This window comes from Martes martes (genome assembly GCF_963455335.1).
Source record: "Martes martes genome assembly, chromosome: 10".
NCBI lineage: Eukaryota > Metazoa > Chordata > Mammalia > Carnivora > Mustelidae > Martes > Martes martes.
This window is the reverse complement of record NC_137898.1, coordinates 27136533-27153471: the sequence shown is the minus strand read 5'-3', so window position 1 is coordinate 27153471 and position 16939 is coordinate 27136533. Positions and strand designations below refer to the sequence as shown.

General features: G+C 39.4%; 1 pseudogene across 1 annotated transcript; it reads right to left on the bottom strand.

The window, feature by feature from the left end:
- Positions 1–1100: 1100 nt before the first annotated feature.
- On the bottom strand, positions 1101–2196 carry LOC308350796 (frataxin, mitochondrial-like; annotated as a pseudogene). The gene is made up of 2 exons: positions 2064–2196; positions 1101–1793 (listed from the first exon to the last, which is right to left on the bottom strand). The product of its transcript is annotated as a frataxin, mitochondrial-like (transcript).
- Positions 2197–16939: the final 14743 nt, after the last annotated feature.

Here is a 16939-nt window from a genome sequence, read left to right as displayed (position 1 = left end):
CAGGTCATCATTCCAGGGTCCTGGGATCAAACCCCACGGTTGGGCTTCTGCTCAGCAGTGAGTCTGTTTCTCCCTCTTCCTCTGACCCTCTGCCTGCTTGTGCTCTCTATCTCTTTCTCTCAAATAAATAAATAAAAATCTAAAAAAAAAAAAAAATAGACCTTTAACATGACTACATCTCTCAACTGGTGTTGCTGGTAGGTTGTGACAAAAGGGCTGTCACAGGTGATTGTTCTTTATACCTGAAGCTAAATTCATTGACCAAGAGAAAAGAACATGGGCTTCTACGATACAACTCTTGAAGCCAATTATTTTTGGAAATTTTTGTTAACATAAGCCAATGAATTCCCCTTTTCTTCCTAAGCTAGTTTGAGTTGCGTTTCATTACTTGTAGTCAAAAGTTTACATTGTTACGTTGTTTATGTGTAAATATACTGTGTCATGAAAGATGTACTAGGTAAGGGACAAATAATTTATTGTTCAAATCAGAACACTTTGAAAGTAAAACTGGATAGGATTCATACTTACACAGGGCAACAGGTTACACTAGAACTGTCCCAGGCCAACCAGGGCATGCATTAACCCTAATAATTAGGTTTTATCATACCATATTGTATGTCTTTTAAACCTTATAGTGGCTTCTTCCATGCCCATAGATTTTTTTTTTTTTAACATATATAGGCAACTCTTTAATGAGTCACATTTGGAAACAGAAAGGGGAGGTCAGCCAGGCATTTTTAACTGTGGTTTTATGCAGTTAAGCCCTTCAAAGAATAGTGAAATCAAGGCACTTCTCCTCCTGGAATATTTCCTTCTTATTTTTCTTTGTTGTAAGGTTATATAGAAATGTATGAGTATATGGGCATTATAAAAGAGAAGGGATAACCTATGAGGAAGGAAATCAGACAATAAATCTAAAACTATGGAAATTTAAAACTTCAACTTGGGGGAGGGTAGGAAGCAACACATTTTTTCAAAGCTGTTACATTCCGTGCAACTGTCCTTTCAAATAGAAATAGAAAAAACCAGATACTCAGCTGCAGAACGAATCTGGGGTTTTGACTTTAGAGCTTCTATTGTCTTTGGAATTGGGCGGGGCATCAAGTGCCTTTTTCAGAATACGCCAGAGAAGATAGGTCTAATCTGGCTTGTAAGGCCTTTGTTAGCCCTGTGGCCAGCAGCCCGTGGGGGAAACACCCAGTTCTTCCTAGTCCAGTCATAGGCCTTGGGCCCACTGGAGCTGTGAAGACAACCAGATTTGCTTGTTTGGGGTCCGCTTATTGATCACATAGGTTCCTAGATCTCCGCCTAGCTTCACTGTTAAAACACCACTCCCCAACAAGACATCATAGTCTTAGAATGAGTAAGGTTTGTCTGCGAGGTCTTCAACAAACTCTGCTAGGGAGTCTGGTGTCTTCTCTGCCAGTCTTTCATAGGTGGTCTCATCTAGACTGTCAGGATGGCCCAAAGTTCCCACTGTCCTCAGAGTCATCAAACACTCTGCTTTCTGACATTCACCATCTGGTCAAGGTGGTGGAGGCTCGGAGGAGTGTGGCTGGGTCCCAACGCACAGGCACCATTGGTAAACCTAGGACTGGGTGTTCTTTCCTTGCCCCCGGGGCCCCAGCGAGGGTTAGGACTGAGCCCAGGAGGTGCCGGGTGGGGGCAGTCTGTGCCTACGCCACCCTCTGGCTCCAGGGACTGCACAGAGTTCTGTAATACATACTGAATGTGTAAGAAAACAGCTCTGCGTGGCCTACCCACGCATGTGGCAGCAGGCACTTTATTTTGGCCTGACCAACAATATTTCCTCGTTTCCTTTTCATTACAGAACCTTTTTGGCTCTTTATGTGCTAGTGGGCTTAGGCACAGGGATGAGATAGTTGCTCTGGGCAGTCATAGCCATTTAGTTCACCCGTGTGAGTGAATGATCTTCAGAAAGCTTTTCACCTACTTAGGACCACTAGGATGTCAGGAGAAGTCTGTTGGCGACTTCTAGGGAAGTTTTTCTTCCCTGAAACGAAAGAGACACAAGAATATATATCATTCTCTGGATTCCTTACCCAACCACATTCCTGCTCTTGGTGCTGTTGTGTTAAGACTCGGTGACTGAGTCTGTGGCAGCAGTGTGGGGTCCGTGAGGTAGTCGGTCTGCAGATAGACACTTGCGTGCTGAGGATAGTGGTGCCGACACATGGAAAGTTTTTGAGTCCTTAATGCTATCACTCAATCTGGAACCAACCCTGGGATTTCTGCCTCCAGAGGTCTTGTCAGATAAGCATGTTGTATTCTTATGGGTTAAGCTATTATCAGGGAGGTATTCTGTTAATCTAATTAATATAAGAGGCATAAATTCAACATCAGGCTGTCAGTGTCCGTGTCATGGTCATATCCTGCTGGATGGGCAAATTCTGCAGACAGCTTCCAGAATCAATCTCCACCGCATCACAAATGCTGCCCTATATTTTTCAAGAGGAAGAAAAAGTTGTCTAGATAGGCCTCGCTGTCATCCACCTAAGGAAACCTCTCTTCCTCTCTCTCTTACCTCTTTGTGCTGTAGCAAATCATTCTTCAAAGATGGGTATGGAAAACAGTTAACGTAAGTTTATAAGAAAACTACAAATAGTTATCTGTTGTGACTTCAAGCTTACTCCCTACTGTAACAACCAAGAATCAATTGGCTTTTCTAAATCCTGTGTAAAGCTTTACCCATTCCAGGACACCAGGATTTTCATGGAGGCCTGGAGCAAGCAACAGGAGCCCTTTCCCTCTCTCAGGGCTTGGCAGAGAGCAAGCTCATCACAGTGAATCGAGCTCTCCACATCCTGCTGTCTTCCAGGTACCCATTTATCAGGTCATTGGATGATGACAGACTGAGCATTGGTGTCACTATTAGGAAGCATGGGCTCTAGTCATATCTTTGCCACCAGGAAGATCCGCCATCCAAGACACCTTATGCAAGCCCCTGGGAGATTTCAGTTTTACAGTCTGTAAAATGAGGATTTTGGATGAGAGAATTTAGAGTTCTAAAATTGCATACTCAGAATCCAAAGAGACTTCATCTCAGGAAATGAGGTTTCATAGCACCAGCCAGACTCCATCTATTATCAGTGGTTGCTGGAAAGTTGTGTTGAGAAGTGCGGTAGACTGCATAGATATCCATGACATCTGTCTCTCCATAGATACCACAGATATCCAGGACCTAATCCCCGGAATCTGTGAATGTTATTTTATATGACAAAAGGGACTTCTCATATGTGATTAAGTTAAAAACTCTCAGATGAGATTATCCTGAATTATCTGGGGGTGGGGGCACTAACTGAGATCTATTCTTATAAGAGACCTGCAGATTTGACTACAGAAGAGAAGAAAATACAGGTATGTATGTGACTGTACTTCTGGCTTCCCAGGTGGAGGAAGGGGTCTTAAGCCAAGGAATACAGGAAATGCAGTTCTAGAAGCTTGAAGAAGTAAGGAAACAGATTTCCTTCGGAAGCTTTGGAGGGGATGCAGCCCTGCCAACAGTTTGATTTTTGACATCTAACTGGAACTATAAAAGGATAAATTTGTATTGCCTTAAGCCACTGAGTTTGTGGTAGTTGGTTATAGCATCCTAACTAAATAACTCAAGAAGGATGATAAAGTGTCATTGACCTCAGCAGAGATACAGACTAGATTATATAGAGATGGTTCATTCTGAATGGAAGTGAGTGGCAGTGAGTGCTTTCTTGTCTCCCAGCTGCAGTTTCTGGCTTAGGATACTATGGATCTGGATATGTAAAAATAGCTTTGTAATACACTGGTATTTTCTGCTTTTATCTGAATATTGCCCTCTAACAAGGATCCTCCAATATGCGCTGACAGGTCGCTCTTCAGCTTTCCTCATAAATTATATTTACAGACAGTAGCAGACTGGGGGTGCCTGTGTGAATGAATTATTTTCAACATTTATCTTATTCAATTGGCATTTATTGCTGTGGCTTCTAACCTATGGCATGTATCAAAATAACTTAAGAAGTTTGTGAAAGTGCATGCCTGGATCTCAACCCAATGGACCCAAACAGAATTTCCTTAAGCGTTATTTTTATATTCTTTGAAGACATTATAAAATACACGCAAAGGTGAAAACAATCGATTTATTGAGTCAGCTGCCATTGACTGATATAATCTGAAATACTCCCCAAATATTGCTATTTTTGCAACAGATTTGACACCCTTGTGGTTCTCTCTCTGTCATGATACCCATGTTCCTATGGTGGTACATGGAGGTAAGCCAGGCCAAAAAAGCTCAGAAATTTTCCTTCAGAGTGCATTAAATAATGCTAAATGTGTGATTTATTACTCATACTAGCGTGCTGACTATTTCAGGAAATTGCCAGTCTGTCTTAGGCTGGATGGCATCTCATCAAATTTGATGTCATCTGTTTGCTGACTGGAGAGACAGAAAATATTGCTGTTCTATCCTACTTCATACAAACATTAAATTGAACCATCTGAAATTACTGTTTTTTCTAGGTCAAAAATACTGGAATGCTGGCAATTCCATATGGTTTAAACTGCTAAATGAATTTATTAGTAAATAAACTAAAATCAAACAAGCTAAATTATTCCAACAGTTTTTTTTTTAAGTGAAATTTAATAAGTAGGTAAATACTAGTATAACTTCCAGGTTATTGAAAGTAACCAGAGAGATGAAAGATAAATTGTTAGTTAAAATTCTGTGTGTTACTGTCTTTGTTGATTTTCTTCAACCTTCCCCAGACATGAATTTGTTTCATTGTCTTCAGTGATTTTTGTACATATTCATCAAATGTGTGACTGTTACTATTTTATATAAATGAAAAGCAACCACAAATCATGAATTTTGTGTGTGTACTTAAAATCCTGTACTATAATATGCACTGTAAATGAGTTTCTTACATATATTATTAAGGTTGGGCTAGGTGTAGCCCATTGGAATTAGAGTAAGAAGTCTTGAGTGGGAGTCCACATGTGCGACTTGTTTTCATTTCCCCATCTGCAAAATGGGGAATATTTACCAGGTAGAATTACTGTGAGGCTCAAATTAGATAATGTGTATGCAGGTAATTGTAAATCATAGAGCACTGTAAGGTATTATGGTGTATATGAAATAAGTACGTGCTGAAGATTTGCCATCTATGTGTCAACAGACTAAGCTGTTTCTAGGATGCTAACCAGATGCACTTTGTAAGTTGACAAACAGAACTTGTTTATGCATTGATAAAAAAAGGTTTACTATCTCCTATAGAATAGATAGCTAACAAGTGTGAGAGATTTATGTGAAAAAACAAAAGTGCATTAATTAAATAAATAAGGTAAAAATAATTAACTTAACAATCACATTTCAAAAAGAATAGGTGTTTTTTAACTCAAAAGATTTTTAGGGCACCTGGGTGGCTCAGTTGGTTGAGCGACTGCCTTCGGCCCAGGTCATGATCCCGGACTTCCATGATCGAGTCCCGCATCGGGCTCCCAGCTCCTTGGGGAGTCTGCTTCTCCCTCTGACCTTCTCCTCTCTCATGCTCTCTCTCACTCATTCTCTCTCAAATAAATAAATAAAATCTTAAAAAAAAAAAGATTTTTATTATTTTTTTTAAGATAATTTATTTGTCAGAGAGAGAGAGCACAAGCAGGGGGACGGGCAGGCAGAAGGGGAAGCAGGCACCCCGCTGAGCAAGGACCCCCCCCCCCCAATATGGGACTCGATCCCAGGACCCTAGGATCATGATCTGAGGCGAAGGCAGATGCTTAACTGACTGAGCCACCCAGGCATCCCGATTTTTATTATTTTTTTAAAAAAATTATTTTAAGTAATCTCTACACCCAAGACGGTACTCAAACCCACAACCCCAAGATCAAGAGTCACACGTTCCCCTGACTGAGCCAGCCAGGCACCCCTCAAAAGATTATTTAAATCTTCACTTTTTAATTTAACCCAAACTTCTTTGTGTTGGGAAGCATAACATTAATTGCTTTTAAGCATTCTTTTTTTTAATTTTTTTTTAAGATTTTTATTTATTTATTTGACAGACAGAGATCACAAGTAGGCAGAGAGAGAGGAAGGGAAGCAGGCTTCCCGCTGAGCAGAGAGCCTGATGTGGGGCTCGATCCCAGGACCCTGGGATCACGACCTGAGCTGAAAGCAGAGGCTTTAACCCACTGAGCCACCCAGGTGCCCCTCTTTTAAGCATTCTTATAAGAATGTTTTGTTGCCATTGTTTGTAAATGAGCTAATGAAATTAGCTGATGATGACAGGAGGTAACACACATACTGATGTTATGGCTTCCCTGTCAAGCATCTCACAAACAATACCTCTCCACTGCATAAGTATTATTACTTTATTTTAATTATATTATACTTCAAGAGCATTTAAATGTTGTTACACATTATTTCTTGAGTGTAATTAGTGAAATAGAAAGTGATAAATTTTCTTATTTTTACTTTATTTACTTCTGTATTATTTTATTTACCGGCAGTTCTCCTTTAAGAGAGAAACAGATAAGTGAATGGATCTTCTCGATACATGTGGTCATTGTCTGGAAACAGAACCGCCCAGAGACATCTGAGAATGCTTTGAGAATACCAGGACCGTGGGAGGGCTGTTGCAGAGTCTTGGAGAATTTACCCATGGAAGAGCAAATGTGGTGGGTCTGTGACTGGTGGAATGACAGATAAGAGGATGACAGAAAGATGTGCAAGGGTGAGGAAGCAACATGGCCAAAGGCACAGAGGTGTGAAACACTACAGGGTGTGGAATTAGAATGACAGCCAGTTAGTATGCCTCGAATATAAAACTCAAGGAGGAGGAGGGCAAGGACGCTTTCTAATAAGGGATGAGCCTATGGCTGGTTAACCAGGTCATCAGGGTCCTGCCTGTAGCTTGTTCATTACATGCCTGTTTTCTAATTTGATCAACTTCAGTGGCAATTGTCATCAGACAAGGCAGGTGTTTTCTGGAGAGGCTCTGTCGCACACCCTCAAAGGATTTCCCCTTCTTTCCAAAGCACCTGCTACCGCCACACAACTGGCTGATAAATACACCGATAGCATTATTTTTCTGTTCAGAACTACCAGAAAAGCTGAAGTCCCGCTCAAGAAGGCATAAGCTTCGCCCAGGCATCACTTGGGAAAAAGTGTTGCTTAGCTGAGCCATTCAAACTGGGCACAGTATCAAATCCGTAAAAAGTACTCCATAAATAGTAGGAGTTGCTGTGGTTGTGTGTATTTTGATCATCGAATTCTCCTTCCCCTAAACCCAGACTTTGCCACTTACACTAAATTCCTTTCACTTTGATGTAATTCATAGGTGCTGGCTTATATGTTGGGCACACTGATAAAGATATAGTAGTATTATTAAATGTGCTAGGATGTGCCAAGACCTGATTCTAAAGACTAAGGTATATTACAAACTTATTAAAACAAAAGAGATGTATCTAACTTTAGGCCAGCATCAGAGCTAACGCATTTATCAGTATCTCTCATCAATTTTTTATGGGTTTATAGATCTTTTTAAAGAGTTAAAATTTTAGAAGAAGAAGTTTGAAAAAAAAATCTAAACATATACTTGATATTTCATTACATTTTTTATTCTAGAATATTTTTTTAAAAGGTGGCTCTTTGAATATTGCTCAGGTGAATAGGATAATGGTAAAATACATATGTAAGATAACAGACTAGTAATTTAGTAAACACTTTGGCACTTAGCATCTAGTTTATGAGATAAAACTTTGCCATTACCTTTAAAACTTCAGTGAGTTCCTGAATTTTGTGTATATAACATTTTCCTTTTGTAAAAATTTTATCATGTGTTGATCCTTAAACCTAAAATATCTAACCGCACCCACTCATTAGCAAAGCCAGCTCTGTCAAAGTTCAAGTGTTTATTCATGTATGGGAAAGTGGGATGGGTGGTCTTGACCCTCTGTTGTATGCCATTGGTCTGTTTGTCTTTTCCTATCCTATTTTCACTGTTTTAGTTATCATAGCCTTAGAAGTTTTATATAAATTCTTGATACTTTAATATTTTTTATTTTCTTTCTGGTTCTTTTCCTCTGCATCCTGGTAAAATGTCTCAATTTTGCCTTTCATTTTATTGAATCCATTTTCTAAAGGTCAGTTCTGTTTTATTTAGCATCCAATACATATTTTAATTCACTATTGAAATATTAGTTTTCTTGCTTTTTTTTTTTTTTTTGTCTCATCTTCCACACAAATACCTACTAAGAAAAATAGAGTGGTTTTGGGGCGCCTGGGTGGCTTGGCAGGTTAAAGCCTCTGCCTTCGGCTCAGGTCATGATCCCAGGGTCCTGGCATCCAGCCCCGCATCAGGCTCTCTGCTCAGCAGGGAGCCTGCTTCCTCCTCTCTCTGCCTGCCTGTGATCTCTGTCAAATAAATAAATAAAATCTTAAAAAAAAAAAAAAGAAAAGAAAAATAGAGTGGTTTTAATGCAAAGAATATAGAGATGTCATTCCTCCCAACTTACACATAGCTGTATAGTATTTAGAATACCCTGGCAAACATTTGCTGAGATTAGGTTCTGATTCTAGTAATACATCCTTATTAGGGTTCTGTACTCCTAATAAGGAATCTTTAGGGTTATATATCAAATAGACTGTAACACAAACCACCCCAAAATTTAGTGGCTTGAGACAGCATTTATTACGCTTGCTATTTTGCAGGTCAGAAATTTGAGCTGGGCTCAAGGTGAGTAATCTTGCCTGGCTGAGCTCCGTCATTAGATTTCAGCCAGTGCCAGGTCAGCGGGGGGCTGGCTGGTCTCGCACAGGCTCATGGGGGACAACTCATCTCCGCACACTTGGTCTCTTACCGCCCTCCGGCTTCTTGGGCTCGTTCACATGGCAGCAACCCGTTTCCAGGAGACAACAGAAGTGTGTAAGGACTCGAGTCTTCGTCTTGGAACCGGCACAACATTGCTTCCACCGCATCGCAAGGACCGGAGCAAGTCGGGAGGCCGGCCGAGATTCGCGGGGAAGGAGAGGGGATCCCACCTTCTCGAGGCAGGGAGGCCAGTTGTGAAGGGCGTGGCTACAGAGCTGAGTCAGGGATTGTGGCTGGTTTTTGCATTCAGTCGCAGGCAACATCCTGTTTCTTGGGTATTGATCTGTGTTTTGAACAGGCTCCATGTTGTGGTTTCTTTTTCTACGTTTATTTTGAAGCCAGGAAAGGACCCGCTAGAGCTGTGGGGCGTATGATAAAAGGGTGTTTAAATTGCCCTTCTCCCCGTGCACTGCCTGCCTGGACCTAAATTTCTTCACAATATTCTTCCCTTGAGAAGCTCAGTTTTCTTGCCCTGTGAATACGAGTTTTTACTGATATTTTGCTCAGAAGTTGAGAAAGCTGACAGCAGGGATTGGTAGCCATTTTAAACTGGAAGACTTAGCTTGATAGAGTAGATTGTTATTCTTTATTTCAGGTGATAGGTTATATTCATTTGCTCTCACAATGACCACCATAATACCATTGTTTTTAAGATTTTATTTATTTATTAGAGAGCGTGTGCACAAGTTGGGGGGAGGCACAGAAGGAGAAGCTGACTCCCTGCAGGGCAGGGAGCCTAGTGCGGGGTTCAGTCCCAGGACCCTAAGATCATGACCTGAGCTGAAGTCAGATGCTTAACTGACTGAGCCACCCAGGCGGCCCACATAATACCGTGTTTTGACAACTGCTTGCTGGAACTTCATTTCCTGATGAGTTGCCTGACATGTAAAACCAAGATTTCTTGAGTTCAATTTCTTACCAGGTAATTCATCTTTGTCCCATGCTCCTTGCTGCCTGCACTGACACCTGGTACTGTTTCTGAGCTGGCAATGTTTGGATTGGTTCTTGTTTACCCTTTTGAACCTACATCAATCAGGTTGTCAGTATAGACACCCACATTTACATAACTAATGGCAATCCTGCTCGGTGTCATTTCGTTTTGCGCTATGACTAGCGATCTCATTTACACACTGGTGACCTTCCAGATTTCACTTCTGTTAATTTCATCTGTAGGTCCTTTAAGTTCAAACTGCAAGATTCCTGCCTATTCAGAGAAATGCTCTCAAGAGTCTTGTCTATGCCAGTTTCTGCTAATTTTTTCCCTCTTATTTATTACCCCAGCTTTTAATTTACTATCTTATTGATGTAACAGATTTTGCTCTAATATTTTAGCATCCTTTTGGCCTCTCTCCTTTTTACCGTAGAAGCTATGAAAACTCTTGCTGTTTGTATCAGACTATGCTGCTGTCTTTCCGAAGAGGGTGCTAGTGCCCACACTGAGCCACCAAATTGTCTGTTTTGATGGAACTGATTAATCATTCAAGGTAAACTTCCATTCCTTTTTTAGTGAAATGGATAGATTTTGTTTATTTTTTTTTTTTAAGAAGTGAATAAATTGAATTAACTGTTTGACTGGATTGATTGCATTTTCCTTTTTTGGCTTTAGGATTTTAAAAGTCTGGTTTCCTATTTTATTAATAATAATTAGAAAAGCCTAGGTTACGGTCCTTCTGAGGGACAGGGTGGGTTTTATTTACCATTTAGGAGTACATTGCTTTCTGTGATTGGCATCCTTACCCCCCCATGAAGTGTGCCTGCTGTTTAGTACAGGCTGTTGAACAAGGACTCTGGAGTCAGGATCCTCATTCTGTCGATTGCTGCCTGGGTGCCCAGTCTCGGCTTCTTCATCAGTGTGGGACACGTGATAGGTGCTTACACATAGCGCCACATGGGACGCAATATGTAGAGTGCTGAGAACTACATCTAGTAGAGAGGAAACCGTGGATTCTGGCTACCTTTCCCATTTCCATCCTATAAACGGTATAAAATAGATTGAAACTCAGGAAAAGATGCCCATTCTGACCTCCCCAAGAATTATGCCTCTCTGGGATTCCTCTGCATCCCCTTGGCCTGTCCAGCTTTGCTCCAGGCTTCTGAGTTTTGCTCTTCTGGCCTGTTTTGGGTTTTTTGCTGTTGGTGACGGAAACATTACAGAAGCCCCGGATGTTTGGCAAATATGGACAAGGGCATGGGAAGGTGGAAACAAGTGCTTATGAAGGTGGAGGTACCAGGCCCTGGCTCTGCTGTCAGGGCTGCAGGCTTTCTACCCCCCACATCAGAGGAAAGAGTGTTTCCACTCCTGTTAATAAAACTGATAAATTCAGGATCACTCAGAGAAGGCTGCTTGCAGCATCCTGAAATGCCAAAACAAAACTCATGATTTCCTGGGGAAAGTTACCAGGAAAAGTAATGAAGAGATAGACAAAAGACAAAAATCTCTAGTTTTGATTGAATTATCATAGCCTGAATTTTTTGGCAAGCCTACCTTTTTCGGAGGGGCATGGGGCAATGGAAATAACACAAAATCAAATGTGGAAGGGAAAATAGACCGTGGTCACAGGCACTGGGGACACTTGAATAAGTCCCTTCCCTTCTTTGAGACTGAGTGTTTATACCTGGAAAATTAGGGTGCTGATTTGTGATCTCTATATTGTCATACCACTCTGACATTTCTTGATTCTATTTTAAAGCTTAAGAATGTGTTTGTTACCACAGGCGGTATCCCTGGAAAGGCTTTAGAATAATTGTGGAACCCATTCAGCCTCACTGTTGGCAGGAATCTTGATGAGTATGATTTAGCGTGCTTCCCAGAGCTACTGCATATGATGTTGAGCCAAATTCCTGGGGCATCTGAACTACTGCCTGGCCGTAAGTTAGGCCTTCTTCCAGAACTGCTAAGTGGTACCTTCGTGACCTGCCTGTGTTAATCATGAGTTGGGCACTTGGGGAGGTATATTAGCTCATTGATACCTCTGGATCAAGCCCAGGTTTACTTTGTAGGAATAAATGGACATGGCAAAGAAATATATTCTTCCTTTCCTAACAAGTTCATGAATCACAGTCTGCCACATAAACATGGGGGGATCTCAAGATCAAATGTAAACATATCATATATATGAAGAATTTTAAGTACGTAATTAGACAATGTGGTAGATATGAGAACACCTCCATGTCAGCAGTGTGCCAAAGGAATTAGATATTAAGTCCTGCTCTGTGGGATATAAACCTAAATAACTTGACACTTATCCTCTGCATGTCCTCTAAAAATAATTTTCTTTTCATTATCATGAGAGTGACCTAGAATTTCTCTCCAGATTCAAGAAGATAGGACTTTCTCATATGGAGATAGAACTTCTAATAATGCTTATTTCATTTAAAAAATGAGGCAACCAGTTAAGAAATGCCAGATCATTTTAAATGGGTGAGTTTACACTACGAATATGCAGAGGAAAATTGCCTTCATCTAAATTGGTGTATGGCTGCCACCCTCCCAGCATACACATACATGCATGCTCTCTCTCTCATGCACACACACACACACGTGTGCTCAAACACATGTGAATGCACATGCATGCCTATGCACACATATGTCCACATACTTGCTTACTTCGCTTTAATTTGCATTCTAATATAGCAGCTTTATTTGCTTGCTGGGTTTGCATTATAGTAGAGCAGCCAAAGCTCGGCTTTGGAGGTGGACAGACTTAAACTGAAGCTTAAGATCTTGACTTGGTTAGTCTCTCGGTAATTCCAGAATATCGGTAGTATTTGCCTTACAGAGTTGTTGGAGTACTTTCTAAGGTAACACATTGTACTCGTCTGGGTACATATCCTGTTGGCAGAACCAGCAGGATATGTGTGTGTGTGTGTGTGTGTGTGTGTGTGTGTGTGTGTGTGGAGAGAAAGAGATGTTTTAAGGAATTGGCTCACGTGATTGCGGAGGCTTGGCAAGAGCCAACTATGCAGGGTAGGCTAACAGGCTGGAGACCCACCGGAGAGTTGGAGTTTGCTCCAGAATTCATTCTTGCTCAAGGCAGGTCAGTCGTGGTCCTCTTAAGGTCTTCAACTAATTAGATGAATCCCACTTACATTGTGGAGAGTGATCTATTTTACCTGAAGCCTACTGATTTAAATGTTAAATTTCACCTAAAAAATACCTTCACATCCAGAATAATGTGTGACCAGATATTCTGGGCACTGTGGCCCAGTCAAGCTGGCATGTACATTAACCATCACCCACATATAAAAAACTGTAGCAGTGTGCCTGGCACATAATAAATACTTCTAAGTAAATGGTATTAGCCATTATTATTTTAGGTAGTCACAGAAAGAGCTTCAGTGGACAGTAATTTTGTCTCAGACTCTCTCTATAGGACTTCTAAAAGAATCAGAACTAAACAATGTAACTTTCATTAAAATGGTAAAACCCTTTGGATTCACAGATGAGAGGTAATTCAGGCTTGTATGTAACGCTCTTTTCAGCATTGTAGCGGACTGACCAGGAGGAATTGGAGTCTGGGGTTCCCTTCCTGCCTTCTGCTACTAATTACTCTCTCTAAACATTTTCAGGTGTAATTTGTTAGTTCTCTCTTTCACTGGACATATCACTCACAGCCTTGGACTCAGACAGTTCTCCCAACAGGTTAAAAGGCTCTTCGGGCGGGTCAGGGGAAGATTGTACTCATCCAAAAACATCAGAGTTAGGTAATTGGATAAAGTAATGATTAAGTCTTAACACTTTTAGAAATTACCTTGATTGTATATAGATAATCATATCTCACTTAAATTAAATCAGACCAACAGTAACAAAAACAACTATTGAAAACTGCTAATCTGGTAATTTGTACTTTTGGAAAGCAATATTACTAGTAACTTGTCCAACTAATCAAATCACTTAAGCAGGCATCTATTTCTAAAGCAGCAGCTGAAAATAATTTGTGATTGAAAGGCTTAATCCTGCGCTCTTCTCATCAATATGCAGTGTTCTGTATTACTAGCTGTTCCGTAAAAAATGATGGAAGTGACTATTTTTTTCAAAAAATGAAGTCAGCACACAGCTCATACCATCCCAAGGTCTTCTCATCAGTGTCTACACATGCATGTTAGCAAGTCAAATTTACCATTTTTACTGACTTTCAGAGTGGCAAGATCTAAATCACATTATTTAAAAGAAAATTATCGGAACACTTTTGTGCCAATAAAGTCTTTGTTGATGTATATACTTGATGGGAAAGGAAAAAAAAATTGCCAAATGATATATTTTCTGTAGATGATGGATTTCATAGTAGATAAGGGTCTTCAGTATGAGTGAGCAATTCTGAGATTAAATTTATGCCTCGAATGGAATGAAGAGAAAAATTAGGACATGGATAATGAATAGCCACAGCAAATGGCAGGGTAACCACAAAATAATGTGTTTTGCATGCTGGACAGATTCTTAATTGCAGCACCCCTAGGTCTTTTGGAAAGATGTGGGAGTATGGGGCATTGCTGAGTCCTATTCAGTCTGCCACTTGGGTGATCTGCCTGGGCAGATCTTCCAGATGGAAGACCTTACTCGAGGAAGAATCATCCCGGAGAACTAATGATGATGAAGTTCCCGTATGCTCAAGGAACGGGGCAAGCAATGGTGTTACGTAGAGTTGCCAGATACGGAGTTTGCCAGAGGACACCGTAACTTTATGTGTGAGGCAAAAATTCGGTGGGACCGGCTCAAAGAAGTTTTATCCAGTAGGAAGGAGTGGGACAAACAAGAGAAAATAATTTCCACGGAAGTTAAAAGTGAGGGAAATAATGGTCAGGGTGGCTACGTAACATTGCATAGAAAGACTTGAAGGGGTTGAAGAGTTTGGCATGTTACGTGTTTTGGGTGCTCATATGAAAATTGGTAGGTTTTAGGGGTTATGTGCACAGTTTCAGATCAGACACAACGGAAGCCTCATCTTACTTTAATTTATACTTACAACTGTAAATGCCATCAGAACTTAGTTACATGTTTTTTATCAGCATATAGTTCAGAGAAATACTGAATTTTTTACAGGTTTTCTAATTCAGATATAGATGAATTAATGAGTTAATTTGACTCTTAAGCAAATAAAAAATAACATTTTTGTTTATATTTTAAAAGACGAGAATAATTACACACTCAAGAGTAATCGTTTTCTGAAAATAATAAGTGAATTAAAAAGAAGGTTTGTTTTGAAATTCCTTGAGATTAACCTTTTAGCTGTAGGATTGCTGGATAATGGTAGTAGATTTATCAAATAAAGATGCAGAAATTTGTGTTTTGGGGGTGCCTGCTGGCTCAGTTGGTTAAGCATCCAACTCTTGATTTTGGCTCAGTTTATGATGTCAGGGTTGTGAGGTTGAGTCCCACCTGGGGCTCTGTACTCAGTGGGGAGACTGCTAGAGATTCATTCCCTCTGCCCCTACCCCTACTCCCATGTGCACATGCACTCTTTCAAGTAAATAAATAAATCTTTAAAGAGCTTTGTTATGAATGTAAGTATTTCAAACTATGACAGATACCATAATTCGTTTTCAATATGTAGTGTCATATATATGTGAAAATGTGTATTTTCATATCTGTGAATATATGTTTTATTCACATAAAATATAAATATAATTATATTTACATCAATAAATTTATATATTCCTATATGGATATAAATATATATGATACATATGTTTTAATATGCAGTTTCATGGATATATATTTTATAATGTGCCATTTCTTTGTATATTTAAGGTAGGTTTTCTTGACTTAAAATTTTTTAACACTTGCTTTCATGCATTGCCTGGGTTTTCTTCCTTGGGGAAACCAATTATACTTTTGTTGAGTCTTCTCTTTCCTCCTATTATATTTCATATTTTCCTCAAATTATTTAATATTTTAAATTTATTTTCATTTTTCTTAAGATTTTTCAGCCACTATTTCCCTTCAAGCATGTGTGTGTGTTTGTGTGTGTGTATGAGCACACATTCATTTGCTTTTATATTCCCTTTGGTTTAGCCTTCATTTGTGCCCTGAATTTTTTTTAATATGTTTTTTATTGAGTTTTAAAATCCATTTATGAGTTTCCTATTTATTATTTATATTATATTTTTATATTTTACTTTGTTTTTCTTTACATATTTCTCTATATTGGAATGTTAGGTTGTACTTTTCATCAGTTTCTAGGCAGATCTTGCTGGCATGATTTCTTTAAAGCAATGTTATTTTAATCCTTATTCCCTAAATCCCATGTTTGTGGGATTTTACAGAAATTTTTTCTGTTGATGATTTTTTAAATAAAATTTGTTTTTTTGACTTTTTTTTAAGGAAAATTGGTCATAGTAGCTGTTTTTAACATTCCTGTTCTATAAATACATTTCTGTATAAATACATTTCTGTTATTTTGTGAAATCTTAAACCAAATTCTTATACTCGCTTTTCCCCACTCCAATTTTTATCTGGCTAGTCTATTTTTTTTTTCTTTAATACCTCCATTTTGTCTAATTTCAAATCAATTTCCAGAAGTTTCTCCTTGGCTGCTGTTGGTCCTGGGGGTTTTGGCAGATGGGTTTGGAAGGACATAGGTCTCAGGTAGCTTCAGTCCTTCAGACTTTACCACTAACTCCTTCCAGTCACCTATGGATGTTTGAAACCCCTCTGTAGTTTTGAAGCTTGGCCCGGTGCTTAGAATCTTTTGAGAGTTTTAAGGTTTTTCCTGTTCTGTGTTTCATTATTTGCTTCCCTCTGTTTCTTCCCATAATGTATTCTGATACCATGTAGGCTTTAGAGTTGTTGGTGATTTTCACATACTCATATTGTGTCATGGGGCTATTTTGCCCCTTGGTTTTGATAAAGATTTTTCTGTGGGTTTTTGGTTTTGTTTTCCTAGTTGCTCTGATTTTATGATGAGATTCAAGAAGATTAAGAAACTATACCACCACTATTATCTTCTCAACATTAACTGATGTTATCCATATCTTGTACAAATAGTGCTCTACAGAACACACAGTGGGAAATATTAGTTTAAATTAGTTACTTCAAATTTATTTCTCAGAGTGGTATCTTTCAAAGCTCTTTATTTTCT